This window comes from Mytilus trossulus, chromosome 5, assembly GCF_036588685.1.
Source record: "Mytilus trossulus isolate FHL-02 chromosome 5, PNRI_Mtr1.1.1.hap1, whole genome shotgun sequence".
Lineage (NCBI taxonomy): Eukaryota > Metazoa > Mollusca > Bivalvia > Mytilida > Mytilidae > Mytilus > Mytilus trossulus.
Genome location: NC_086377.1, coordinates 59,613,971 through 59,627,731, shown reverse-complemented (window position 1 = coordinate 59,627,731; position 13,761 = coordinate 59,613,971).

The following is a 13,761-nucleotide window of genomic DNA, read 5'->3' as shown; positions in this document are numbered from 1 at the left end:
CTTATTTTGATCATTGAGAAGCTTAATATTCTCTTAACAACACAACGTAATTAACACATTTAGCTAATTTTACTGATCTCCCTGTAGTGTTAGGTACCACGTTAAGTAACATAAAAAGGTATAGAGGGGTGTTTCGTGTTTTTATCTTCCAAATATTGCAAGTTCATTCAAGATAAAACTTATTGTTGTATGAATTAAAAAAACATTGATCACATACGTGAATTTACCAAACTCTGTTAAATGAAGGGTATTTCAATGTTGTATTTTAGTTAACATTTTCATTATATTTCTTAATGAAATGTATTATTTAAATTGATGTTAAAAAAAAAACCAGAAAAATTATACCGAAATTTTAAACATGCCTGTGAAACATTTATTGATTTGTGATTTCGATCGGACGTTAAACATAAAGTAATAAAACATAATATGACTAATCACAGTTTTAAACAAAATTGTAAGACAGATTGTAAATGCAGATTATACGTTTTGATGAAAATTCATGCAAGTCATTTTCTCAAAGAATCCCTCAAAATCTGTTATACCAAATCTAACACTTAAAAAAATGTTCTTAGTCAGCATTCATATACAAAAACATATGAAGATTGTATTTAATATTTTTCTAATGTACTAACATTACACAATTCTTTGTGTGGATAAATAAGTTCTTCAGAAATAGTTAACAAAGTGTGGTCAACAAGCGGCTGTCCATCATTTCAGGTTAAATTAGAAATCCTCAAAGTCAATCATGGCAGTATTTCAGTACTATTAGCAATATTGTGATACTTTAACTCTTTTCACTTCTTGTCCCCTTGATCAATTATAAAATATGATACAAAAGAAGAGATTTTTCAACTCGTAAATTCCTAATATCGGACTTTTTCTTATCAAAGACATACTTGTTGAATTTGATTGATATCTAGAGAAACCGTTTATATACTTATCATGCCAGGTACTGACCGAACTGTTCTTATGTCAATAGATAGTTTAAGCAGAATTTGTACAAAATATTGCAGTAAGTTACTGCTTATATACTACTACTTAAACAAACAGGTATGTCTAAAATATTTTTATCAATATTCGAACAGATGGACCACTTACAGGAACTGCTGTTGTTTTAATTTGATTTTTATAAATTGGCTATACTGGAACGAAAAGTTGATATGCACTTCTATTTTATTCCAATGTGAAAACGTAGATATTTGTGGCATCTTTTAAACATAAACATAAATATGCCCAATCTTCTAAGTGTTCAAATTCACACAAAAAATGTTGTTTTACCCATACACTAAATTTAGTTCTTCTAATGAAATGCCAAATGACGTGGCTAATAGAATTTACAAAGTGCCACCTGTAATCTATGACAACAAATGAGTCGCGTAGGATAGAAATTGACCTTATGAAAAAAAAACAACCTAAATTTGAGTTGTGTGATATTAATTCTGCTGATAGTGTGAATACAAAAAAACCCGTTTTACTCTATTTTCTTCTTTAAAAACTTCGCCTTTCAAATTTTTGGCGGATTAATATATTTTACTTCAGAATCTCAGGACATTGTCGAGAATTAAACGTTATCGTCTTGTAAGAGAGACATGAAAACATGCATTTTTATGCAATTTCGATTTAAATAGAAGATTGTTAGATCTTCAATGAAAACACAAAAGATTCGTTAGAGTTAAATCAAACTTTAACTAGTACATTCAAAATGAAGCACGAGGACAAAATTCGTCCCGGAAATCAAAATTAACAAAGGGAGATGGACTTCATTATACAGATAACGCCTCTTCTCCTCTGTCAGCCTTGCTGGCTTAATAACAACTAGAAGTGTCGTAAGTAACTCCGGTACGTTTGTGCTTTTCATTAGGAGGACCAGTCTTTTCTCCGATCGTTCAAGAGTTTCTCTCAAAAATATGAGTCCTACTTTATCACTAGTAAATCTGAAATGATCGAAATTTTCAGTGAACAAATAAACCCATCTGTGTTCCACTTAAGGCTGGTTTTGTCATCGCCATTTTCATTAAAAACTTCTGACCCATTGATTTGGCAAAGTTGTCAACAATTTTAACCAGATGTGATACAGTGTTTACGCTCCACATTCTAAATTGTTGTGTGCCCAGCAATCATTAAATGCAAATTAATAGTCCGTGATTTGATGTTCTTCCTCTAAGACCATTTCATTTAAGTGGCTTTAAACTTTTTAAATCGCTCCTCCCATTGTTATAAACCTTTCTCCATGTGAATTTACAAATCTCAATTCCTTAAAAATAATATTGGTATCGTTTTCATTCTCTTCTTCCGACTCTGAAAACCGAGTCTGTTATTTTTAAGTTTTTTGATTTTAAAAGCAAGTATATGTCACACTCTGCGTTTGTAAAATCACAGACAGATAACGATATGTCTGTTCTCTGAACGTTGAAAGCTTTGTTAAACTTATTTTGGTGCAATTAAAGTCGTTAGCAAATAGAGCATTTCTTCCAAGTCAGGAAGGACCCTCAAATTTATCATTTTGATTAAGAGTTCATGTATTTTCAGATTGATCTTGGGTGATGGAAGTGGAACAATTTCCGGGCCCTAGCTTTGATTGCGCCACATGTATTTTCAATATCAGATTTGTCATTTTCAATATCGGAATCGCCGTTATCAGACACATTCAGTTCATTACTGCTTGACGCCAAAAATCTGATGTTGACCCCATATAATGTTCAAAACCTTCGCATCCTTTTTGAATCAGTCGATTTCAGGATTTTACTACAACATTAGAAAGGAATGGAATTAGAAACAAATTGAACCAAAAGATTTTTTCGTGCCATGATAATAGTGCTCCAATGATTTAAGTTATGTAGATCAAAATCTCAAATAATTTATATTCAAATTTCAGAAGTTTAACGTAACGTTCAAAATGGATTTAAAAAAAAAAATGTTTGATATTTATCACCCCAACATCACAGTTTACATCTTAAAATTGTTACATCAATCACGCATACAGACTGACGGACACGAAAAATGCGAGAACCACGGATGCATTGATCGGGAATTTTATTGCCCGACTGCTAAATATAAAGTTGTCGGGATATGAAAAATAGGTTTAAAATGTGTTATCTTAATAGTTGTTAGTTGTACAAATATATGTATACATGTATTTTGCAAATGTTTCCCTTTTTTCAAATTATAAATACATATACAGAAATTACATGCAAAATTTCTTAATTTGTTAATAGATATCAACATAATTGTACGCAAACAGTACGAACTCCACCTTGAACACGCACAACAGTCTTGTTTCTCTTTTATACGGATATTTATGCAACGGTACAATGATATGCTTACTTTTTAACTTCCTTTTTTTTGGAAGTCACGGCCGTCACTGCCACTGTAGAAAAGTATTGCAATACATCACAAATGTCGTTTGAAACCACCTGATATAGGTTTTCTGCCAATAACCTTTTTCAAATAACGCTTAGGATTTGTATACAATTATTTTTATGAGAGATATTATGCGACTTAACGAAATTAAAATACATTTTACAAAAAAAGAAAGTACTTTCACTTTTCATGAAACGCCAAAAAACATCGTGGATGTAAAATTATAACTGTAGTTCACTACACGTATTTTGAACATATTAAGAAGGGTTTCCGCTGGCATTTTCGCAATTTGTGAAAAAATGATAATTGTGGCTATAAAAATTCGTCATTTGCGATAGAATTTGTCGAAAGAATTATATTTAACGATTTATTCTTCTCCATCTTGTTTATTTACTTTTTTCGAGTTTCTCGGACTTTACCTGATCAGTAAATACTCGGAATTCATATTGACCTCAATAAGATTTTTGACAGAAAACCAATATAATCAGCTGGTTGTATTTTATAGCCATCGAAAACAAAGGACTGATTAATTAGGGTGTTGATTGAATTGTTTGACAAAATGATATGGTTAAATGACGCTGAATGTCACATAAAGGATTTATTTACTACTTTGCGACGCACGTGTTTGAAGCAAACTGTTGACGTCTCCTCTCCTGTTAAAGATAGCTTAGAAAAGAAAGCTGTCATTTTGACGAAAATTCTTCAAAAGCAAGAAAAATCTCTGATTTAAAACTATAATTATCCTTTGACTTCAATATAACCAATAAAGTAAGGGAGACTTCTTTAAAGCACGTGTTTTAAGCATAGTTATACGTCTCAACTTAGTCTTTTACAATCATGGTCAAGAAAAGAAAACTGTCGTTAGGAAGAAATCTATCCAAAAGGTGGGAAAACAACCCCTTGAATGAGAGTTACCCTTCAATGTAAAAACTACACATGAAATGAGAGATAATTTTTATGTGATAAAAGCTTTTGTTTTCTTTTAAAAACTACTTCTTAGTACAAAAGGGCACATCAATATTTTTCTTTAAAAAAAACCTTTCCCAACGAACTATACTGGTATTATATGATCAACACATGTCCTTGGATGTAAATTGTTGGACTTATACCTTCTTTATCAATAAAAGTATAGTGGCCTCTCGTTAAGAAAATTAAAAAAAAGATGAATTTTCATATTGAAGGGGAAAGGGGGGGGGGGGGGGGTATACAAAGTTAAATTTTAACCGAAAAATATATTAATGTCATTTAGCGAAATAAAATGATAAAGTGGCGAAAAAAATGTATCATTTTGGCGAAAGAGGTGGCGAACAAAATAATTTATCCAGGAGAAACCCTGTATTTGAAAATACTTACCTAAGCAAAACGATCTATTCTTGTTAGCCAAAACTGAAACTTAAGATTGAGAAATATGTTTGTTAGAAACGAACAAGATGCAGGAGAAGAAACATTTGTTATTTTATTAAAACATACGAAACGCAACTTAAGCAGGTGAAATTTCCTGGATAATTTGAAAATGATAAGCCGGTTTCCGTGACAGATTATCGACATTCATGATCAGAAATTATTTACTAGTATATGTATGTAATACGTTGGCCATATGCCCTATTAACTTCGATTTAAATGGTATTGTTTCCTCTAGAGTTAAGCATTATATAAACAGTACATGACCAAAAGTCGTTTTTTTCTCATATATATAACTCAACTTTTAAAAATAATTATTTTATGATGGATGTTTACAAATAGAAAATTTGAAGAAGCAGAATTATCTAAAGTATATTTGTTTTATTCTTTTCTCATGTTATGAACATGTAGGCTATACTATTTTTTTACAATTCAAATCCTTTAACACATTAATATCCAAACAAAGAAAACATATTTTTGGTTATATTATAACAAATTGAAAACGTTTTACATTTAAAAAAAAATTATAACCAGACAAACAAATATTTTTGTGACAATCATGCTTCTATTGGTACAAAGAACCTTACAATCCGACCAGATCTCACCCTAAAATATTTGTTTGAATAAATTTTTTTTTTTGCATGAACAGACCTCAGTTTTTTTTCTAATGTCATTGACTACATGTATGAAAACGATGCGAAACTTTATCGTAACGTAACTCGGTTTGACGTCGAACTGCACAAGGGCGATTTTTATCCGCCACGGCTAAAATTCTTTGATCTTTTCCTTCCGCGATTTCCAATTTGTAAGCCGCAATACACTGCTTCATTGTTTGACGTTTGTATATCTCAAATGATAATTGAGGATTTTAAAGATCGGTAAGCTATTTTGTCTCAAATAAAAAGATTTTATTGTTCGGCATCATTATTCATGCAATGAACGATTTGTCTAATTCTGGACTGTATGATTTTCTCATTAATGTATTTTTATCTTATGAAAACAGCTGGTCATATTCGCTGATCACAATTGCAGTTATGAAAGACGCCGTTCCAGTTAGTACTATCTTCCTTGCATTATTGGTGTTCCAAGTAAGTATAAAAATAACTGTAGTAACCAATAATCAATGAAAGCAGTATGCAGTACATATAGTCGTCGTTCTTGACATTCGGCCACGCGTTTCACTTTGAATTCCAATTAATTGAAACAGAACATCATAATGCATTGATTAAAGTTAGCCATCAAATATTTTGAAATGTTTATTTAAATGAAATTAATATAAAGAGAGGCTCTGCAAGTCATGTGTTGTTCACCTTGGTCTATGTGCATATATTTAAGAACACTTCCCATCATTGAAATTCATCAGAAAAACATCTGTTTTTTTGATTTTATAAAAAAGAAGATGTGGTATGATTGCCAGTGAGACAACTATCCACAAAAAGACAAACATGACAAAAACATTAACAACTATAGGTCACCTTACGGCCTTCAACAACGAGCAAATCCCATACCGCATAGTCAGCTATAAAAGGCCCCGATAAGACAATGTAAAACAATTCAAACTAGAAAACTAATCATTGCTGATCACTTAGTCTGTTTAGGTTCTGTCCATCTTTTTTTAGTTTTAGCCCAAAACACAAAATAGTGCTAAAAATCCTTATTCAACAACGGTCTGTGAACCAACTCCCAGAAATATCAACAGCCTACTATTTTTGTCAGCTTGTACATAAATTAGACTGTTAGTTTTCTCGTTTGAATTGATTTACAAATATCATTTCGTGGCCTTTTATAGCTGACTATGCAGTATGAGCAATCCACATTGTTGAAGGCCGTCTGATGACCTATAATTTTTAATTTCTATGCTATTTGGTCTCTTGTGGAAAATTGTCTCATTGTCTGTCACACCACATCTTTTTCCATCAATAATGACAATGAATAGTAGAATTTGTCATTTTATGTCTATAACTTCTAAGGGAGTCGTCTGACAATTTTAAAGTAAATGAACATTTGGCAGACCTCAATATTATGTTCATGTTTGCACTGGTTAGATTTTCTGTATTCAGAACTGTTTTCAAAATATTGGACAAATAAAGGCAACAATAGTATACCGCTGTTCGAAACTCATAAATCGATGGCAAAAACAAATTCGGGTTACAAACTAAAACTGAGGGAAACTCATTAAATATAAAAGAAGATCAACGACACACCATTAAAATGTAACAAAACTTACATTTTATCTTTTTTTCTTTTTTTTTTCATGTTGACCATCTTGTAAAACTTGTCTAAGTTGTTTCAAAGGAAAACATTTTTGTACAGTCGAAAACAAAATAACGAAAAAATGTGAAAAAATTTACTTCACGAGTAATTATTTATTATTGAACCCAATGACAATTTGTTTGTCATTTGACCTAGTTGTACATTTTGCAAAATGTACAACTTAGTCATATGACATTTTTTTTGTTCACAGTTTATCGCTCTCTTTTTTTATATATAATATGCATAATATTTAAGATAGTTACCAAAAACTGCAAAAGTTCACTTCAATGTTCAATCCAGGGCAGCGTCGGAATAATCATGGCAACTTTATCTAGTCCTGTGAAATATTTTTACCTTATTAGATGTGCTTTAAATTCTTTGCTTTCATAAACATAAGCCTAAAACTGCATGTTATCTCTATGTTCTATTTTTGCCATGGCGGCTTTATTCGTTGATAAGCGGGGTCATCGGCTTCATTTTCTAAACAAGATACCATAATTATAATGACTAAAGCCATGTTTTGTTTCAGTTGTCCCATCAATTTCAGAAGAGAAGTTTCACAAGAAAACAGGCAAATTCCTGAAATAGTCTTTTATAAGAATGTAGTTATGTGATATATCTATCATTATATGGCACAAGAACAATATTACAAAATTAATGTAACATATTCGTCTTCCAAAATTTGCACTTTTTGTTAAAGTTACTGCTTATTTTCTGCTTTTCAACAATCCACCATCATGGCAGAACAAAAACCTTACTTGTATACAGACGACTTTATGATAAGTTCTTGTAATCATTCGAATTTTTGAATTGCTTGAGATATATACATATATATATTATTTATTGATTTCTTAAAACACGACGTGCACTTGTTGTAACAGTAATAACTGTTGAAGGATTGATAATTCAAAAAAACTAGTCTTTATGTGTGGAAGTATATCTGAAACGGGCAAAATTAACATCTTAGAATGTCTCAAAGCCCTTGAACATTTACGTAAAATGTTCTTAACAAAATAACATTAAATCATATGTCAAATGTTAATTAATGATAACAAATGGATCTATGCATATTTGAGTAAAAACTTGATGAAAAAGATAAAACAAGGAAACAAATTGAAGAAATTATAGTAATAAAAAGTACAATATAAAGTCTTTTGTTCCTTCATATAACCTTTACTTAAAATACAAACAAAGACACAAATTGAAGACATACATAATACAATACCATGAACATAAAGGCTTATGTTAAGTTCGAGGACATTTACTATAGTAGTATGTATTACAGATTTGTATAGCACATGTTGAATTATACAACTTCAAATGTCCTTCACAAGCCAATTGGAAAATTCGAGCAGAAGTCGCTTGTAATAGTATATCAATGTACTTTTGCTTGTACAACACCGTGGAAAGGACTTATGTTGAGGGATGTAAGGGTCCAGATTGGGATCGAAAAGGTAAATATTCAATTCAGATATAAGAACATGTCGGATTACAGTACAAACAACTGGCGTCCACGTCGACGAGCAGTTTATAGGACGACTATTTGGGAGATTTAGTCCCCAACATCAAATGAAGATACAAACAGTCCCGAGTTGATTACATGCAGGTGTGAACAGTCTAGGTTATACGTCATCGATTTCTGCTAAAAGATATTTGTTTTTTGCTTGCTATTTTAAATATTCATTGTTAGACTATATTGTATATTCTTGATGAATACTAGTAGTCAAATTAAAAAACAGGAACATGAGATACTAAATCACGTCTAAACTCTTAAAACAAATTGACAATATCATGGAAAAAATATAAAGACACAAATAATAACAACTATCTGAAATACACAACATAGAAAACTAAAGACGTTACAACATGAACACAGTACAAATGTTGTACTGTTATATAAGTAAGTATGGAAATGGGGAATGTGTCAAAGAAACAACAACCCGACCATAGAACAGACAACAGCAGAAGATCACCAACAGGTCTCAAATGAAGCCATAAATTCCCGCACCCGGAGGCGTCCTTCAGCTGGTCCCTTAACAAATATATATACTAGCTCATTAATAATGAAGGCCATACTATACTCCAAATTGTACACAAGAAACTAAAGTAAAATGTGTACACAAGAAACGGAAGTAAAATATGTACACAAGAAACTAAAGAAAAATATGTACTCAAGAAACTAAAGTAAAATATATACACAAGAAACAAAAGTACAATATGTACACAAGAAACTAAAGTTAAAAATAATACAAGAATAAATATATATACAAAATGCAGAGGCACTTGACTTTGGACAGGCGCAAAAATGCGGCGGGTTAAACATGTTTATGAGATCTCAATCATACCCCTATAACTCTAGTTTATGTGATAAAGTAAACGAGTTTGAGGTTAAATAATTATTTGGTAACATCAATTAGAACATTTCCTTTTATTTATCTGTATCACTAAATTTTACTCAGTCAATCAAAGGTAACTTTCTGTTCGTAATATTTTGAAGTGATAGTTTAATCTTTAACACTTCGAATCGTTAGTTAAATATCATCATTGAAGGGAGAAAATCACTACCAAAACAATGATTGGAAAATGGTATTCAAAATATCTTAGTTCCCGGTGGATATATACCATTTATACAAAAACTGTTGGGAAAATGCTTTAAAAATAGGTTTTCAAAATTGGAATGTTAACATCATTTATTTGTCATTCAACTTTTGCTCAAAAGTTATGTTTAAAGAAACCTCATTACTTAATTGTATGTATTATTAGATTAACGTCGTTGCATTACTATCAGGGATGGGGTAAACGTAATCTGTAATCGTAATCGATTGTAATTGATAACATTTTTTCAAGTAATCGACAGTAATCTGTAATGGAAGACATTTTCGATTACATATAACTGTAATTTAATCGATAACAGCAAACATTTGGATGTAATCATCGATTACTTTTCGATTACATTTCGATTACTTTAGTTAAATAGTTTGATGAAAAATAACCTATTTCAGAGGAAAATATGTATATTTTCACTTTGTAGTACAGATAAAAAAAAAGTATGCATCAACATTACTAGAGTGATAAGCAACTGCCTTATTTCTATCTATTGTCTCAAGCTACATTATGAGTAACCAGATTCCCTACATAAATTTACTTTATATCTAGCTTTTGAAACAAATGAATGTATGTGCTTGTCAATAATTCAAGAGCTTTAACATTTAAATAAGAAAATAGAGTTGAAATAATAAAATAGATCTTAAATAAGAAATGTGTATGTCTTTCATTAAGTTCTATACTTCATTTTTCAAAAGCAGTAAGCTTATTTGTATCAAATTTCCTGAAAACATCATTTTCAACAGAGTTGAAATAAAAGCTTAGTATAGATAAACATTTGATTTCTTAAATGTTATGATATACATGTATATAAATTAAATTAAAAAAGGACATAAAATCCTTTTAACAATGAAACAATGGCAATGCATAGCAATTCTTTTAGAAATAGATACGTGTATCCCTTTGACACTATGAATATATTTTGCATATAATTTGATTGGAGAAGTTAACAAATCTTAACAACATTCTTGCATTTACTAATGAGATGATCAAAGTCTTTTAAACAATTACAAAGTTTAACATACTTTGTTTTTATTTCAATTATCTTCTGTCTTATTTATAAGGAAATTTACAATATTTAGCCCCAGATTATAAATTGTACTCCAGTGGCAGCTAAATAATCTGTAATTAGGGTGGTTATCCAAACAAAAGGTTTAAATTATGCATGTCATTATAAAAATAAATTTTGAACCTAAAAATTAACTGAAAAAATATTCTACTTATTTATATTTCCTTTAACATTATAATTACTATGCTAAAATATATTTTTTGAAGAGTAGAACCAAAAAAGCTAACGTAAGTCAGTAAAAAAGCTAAATTTTTGAAAAACAACTAGCTATGAATTAGTAATTATTGCAGTGCGATGACATCTTTCATTTATGTTGAAAGTCAAAATTTCAACATTTTTAAAAAATATTTCTAATCTTCATCAAGAGATTTGATCTAAAACAACAGCTATTAACTAATAATTTAGAAAAAATGCTTTGAATGATGCATTTTGTTGAGATCTTAATTTCCACCATACAAATGTTGAGCAACATAATTGTGTTTTATTCATGTTATTTTTTGTTGAAATGTTGAAGTATGTAATTGACAGTAATCGAAATGTAATTACTTTTGATAAGGTAATCGATTGTAATCGATTGCATATTAAAATTTGAGTAATCGATTATTAATTGATTGCACAAAAATCCTTCATGTAATCGATTATTAATCGATTACATTTGTCAGTAATCGTGCCCATCCCTGATTACTATTATAATTATACTTAAGATGCAATATCGTTTATCAAGTTACGTTGATTTTTAAACTGATCGAATTACACACTGTTAAGTCTATTCTTAATATACAGAACCAAATGTATAGAGGACTTTATAACCGGGAATATTTATAATAAATTTCAACTACCATATTTGATTTTGATTTTAATTTTGCCATTTGATTAGGGACTTTCCGTTTTGAATTTTGAAAGGAGTTAAGTATTTTTGTTATTTTACTTTTTTATGTCATTTATAAAAGATAAGAAATCAACTGTAAGTTAACACTGTACATAATAAATATCCTGATTTTGATTCCGTAGAGTCAGCAATAATTGTAAATTAAACTTCACTTTTATCGTTGTTGTTCTTCGATATTTGTTTTTCGTTTCGTTTTTATGCGTCCTCTTGTGTTACAATTTAAATTGACATCTATGACATCTATATTGTGTCCTTTATTGAAGTTCTATGTGTTTATTTCATTTGAAAAGCTGTATTAGGAATGTCCACCTCGTGCTCAAAATTAAACTTTTATTTCTTAGAATCATATTTGCATTTAAATATATGGCTGTAAAAAATATATGTAAAGACAAAAACATTTGTTGGTGCAATTCTTTTTACTTGGTTACAGCCATTTGAAAGTACACAATTCTGATGATGTTCACATTTTTCAACATTTGTCACCCATTTTTGTTTATGGTTACTACCATGAATAAGGTTTTACATGTACAACTTACTTTTTTTTATTCTTTCAATGAAAATGACGTGAATCATTCTGCATATAGTAATCTTTAATAAAAACTATAGGTATGTGTTAAAATAAGAAAGTTTTATCAATTTTTGGTGTGTTTTTTTTTCGAGTTTAAGTTTTATTCCATTTACAACATACGAAAATGCCTGTACCAAGTGAGCATTTTGGCAGTTGATATCGCTTGATTTAGTGTGTCTGAACTTTTAGTTTTGCAATTTGGTTTATGACTTTTTGTTTCGAATTGTACTTTGAATTCGGTATTTTTGTGATTTTACTATTTACCGTACTGTGTATTCTGTAACTGATGTGTTTTTCTTTTTTTTCTAGAACAAAAAGCATATAATCTCAACTTCTTTGATATAAATAATTGAAGAAAATACATATCTTAAAAATTTACCAAACAAACTAGTAGTAAATGTACATTTTTCTGGTAAGATAATGTCTTGTACATTTGGCTGATGAGATTGAATTAATTGGTTATAAATTTACAAAATAAAAAACAAAATAATAAAATCAACGGTACCAATTTTGTTGCACCAGATGCGCATTTCGACAAAACATGTCTCTTCAGTGATGCTCGTGGCCAAAATATTTGAAATCCAAAGCTTATATAAAGGATGAAGAGCTATAATCCAAAAGGTCCAACAAGTATAGTCAAATTCTTTAAAGGAATCAGAGCTTTGCATGAGGGAGATACATTCCTTAATTTATAATAATTTCTTATATTATGTAACAGCAAATTTAATAACACAAAAAAATCCGTATTTTCATGCCAGTACCGAAGTACTGGCTACTGGGCTGGTGATACCCTCGGGGACTTATAATCCACCAGCAGAGGCATCGACCCAGTGGTAGTAATAAAATCAACGGTACCAATTTTGTTGCACCAGATGCGCATTTCGACAAAACATGTCTCTTCAGTGATGCTCGTGGCCAAAATATTTGAAATCCAAAGCTTATATAAAGGATGAAGAGCTATAATCCAAAAGGTCCAACAAGTATAGTCAAATTCTTTAAAGGAATCAGAGCTTTGCATGAGGGAGATACATTCCTTAATTTATAATAATTTCTTATATTATGTAACAGCAAATTTAATAACACAAAAAATCCGTATTTTCATGCCAGTACCGAAGTACTGGCTACTGGGCTGGTGATACCCTCGGGGACTTATAATCCACCAGCAGAGGCATCGACCCAGTGGTAGTAATAAAATCAACGGTACCAATTTTGTTGCACCAGATGCGCATTTCGACAAAACATGTCTCTTCAGTGATGCTCGTGGCCAAAATATTTGAAATCCAAAGCTTATATAAAGGATGAAGAGCTATAATCCAAAAGGTCCAAAAAGTATAGTCAAATTCTTTAAAGGAATCAGAGCTTTGCATGAGGGAGATACATTCCTTAATTTATAATAATTTCTTATATTTTGTAACAGCAAATTTAATAACACAAAAAATCCGTATTTTCATGCCAGTACCGAAGTACTGGCTACTGGGCTGGTGATACCCTCGGGGACTAATAGTCCACCAACAGAGGCATCGGCCCAGTGGTAGTAATAAAATCAACGGTACCAATTTTGTTGCACCAGATGCGCATTTCGACAAAACATGTCTCTTCAGTGATGCTCGTGGCCAA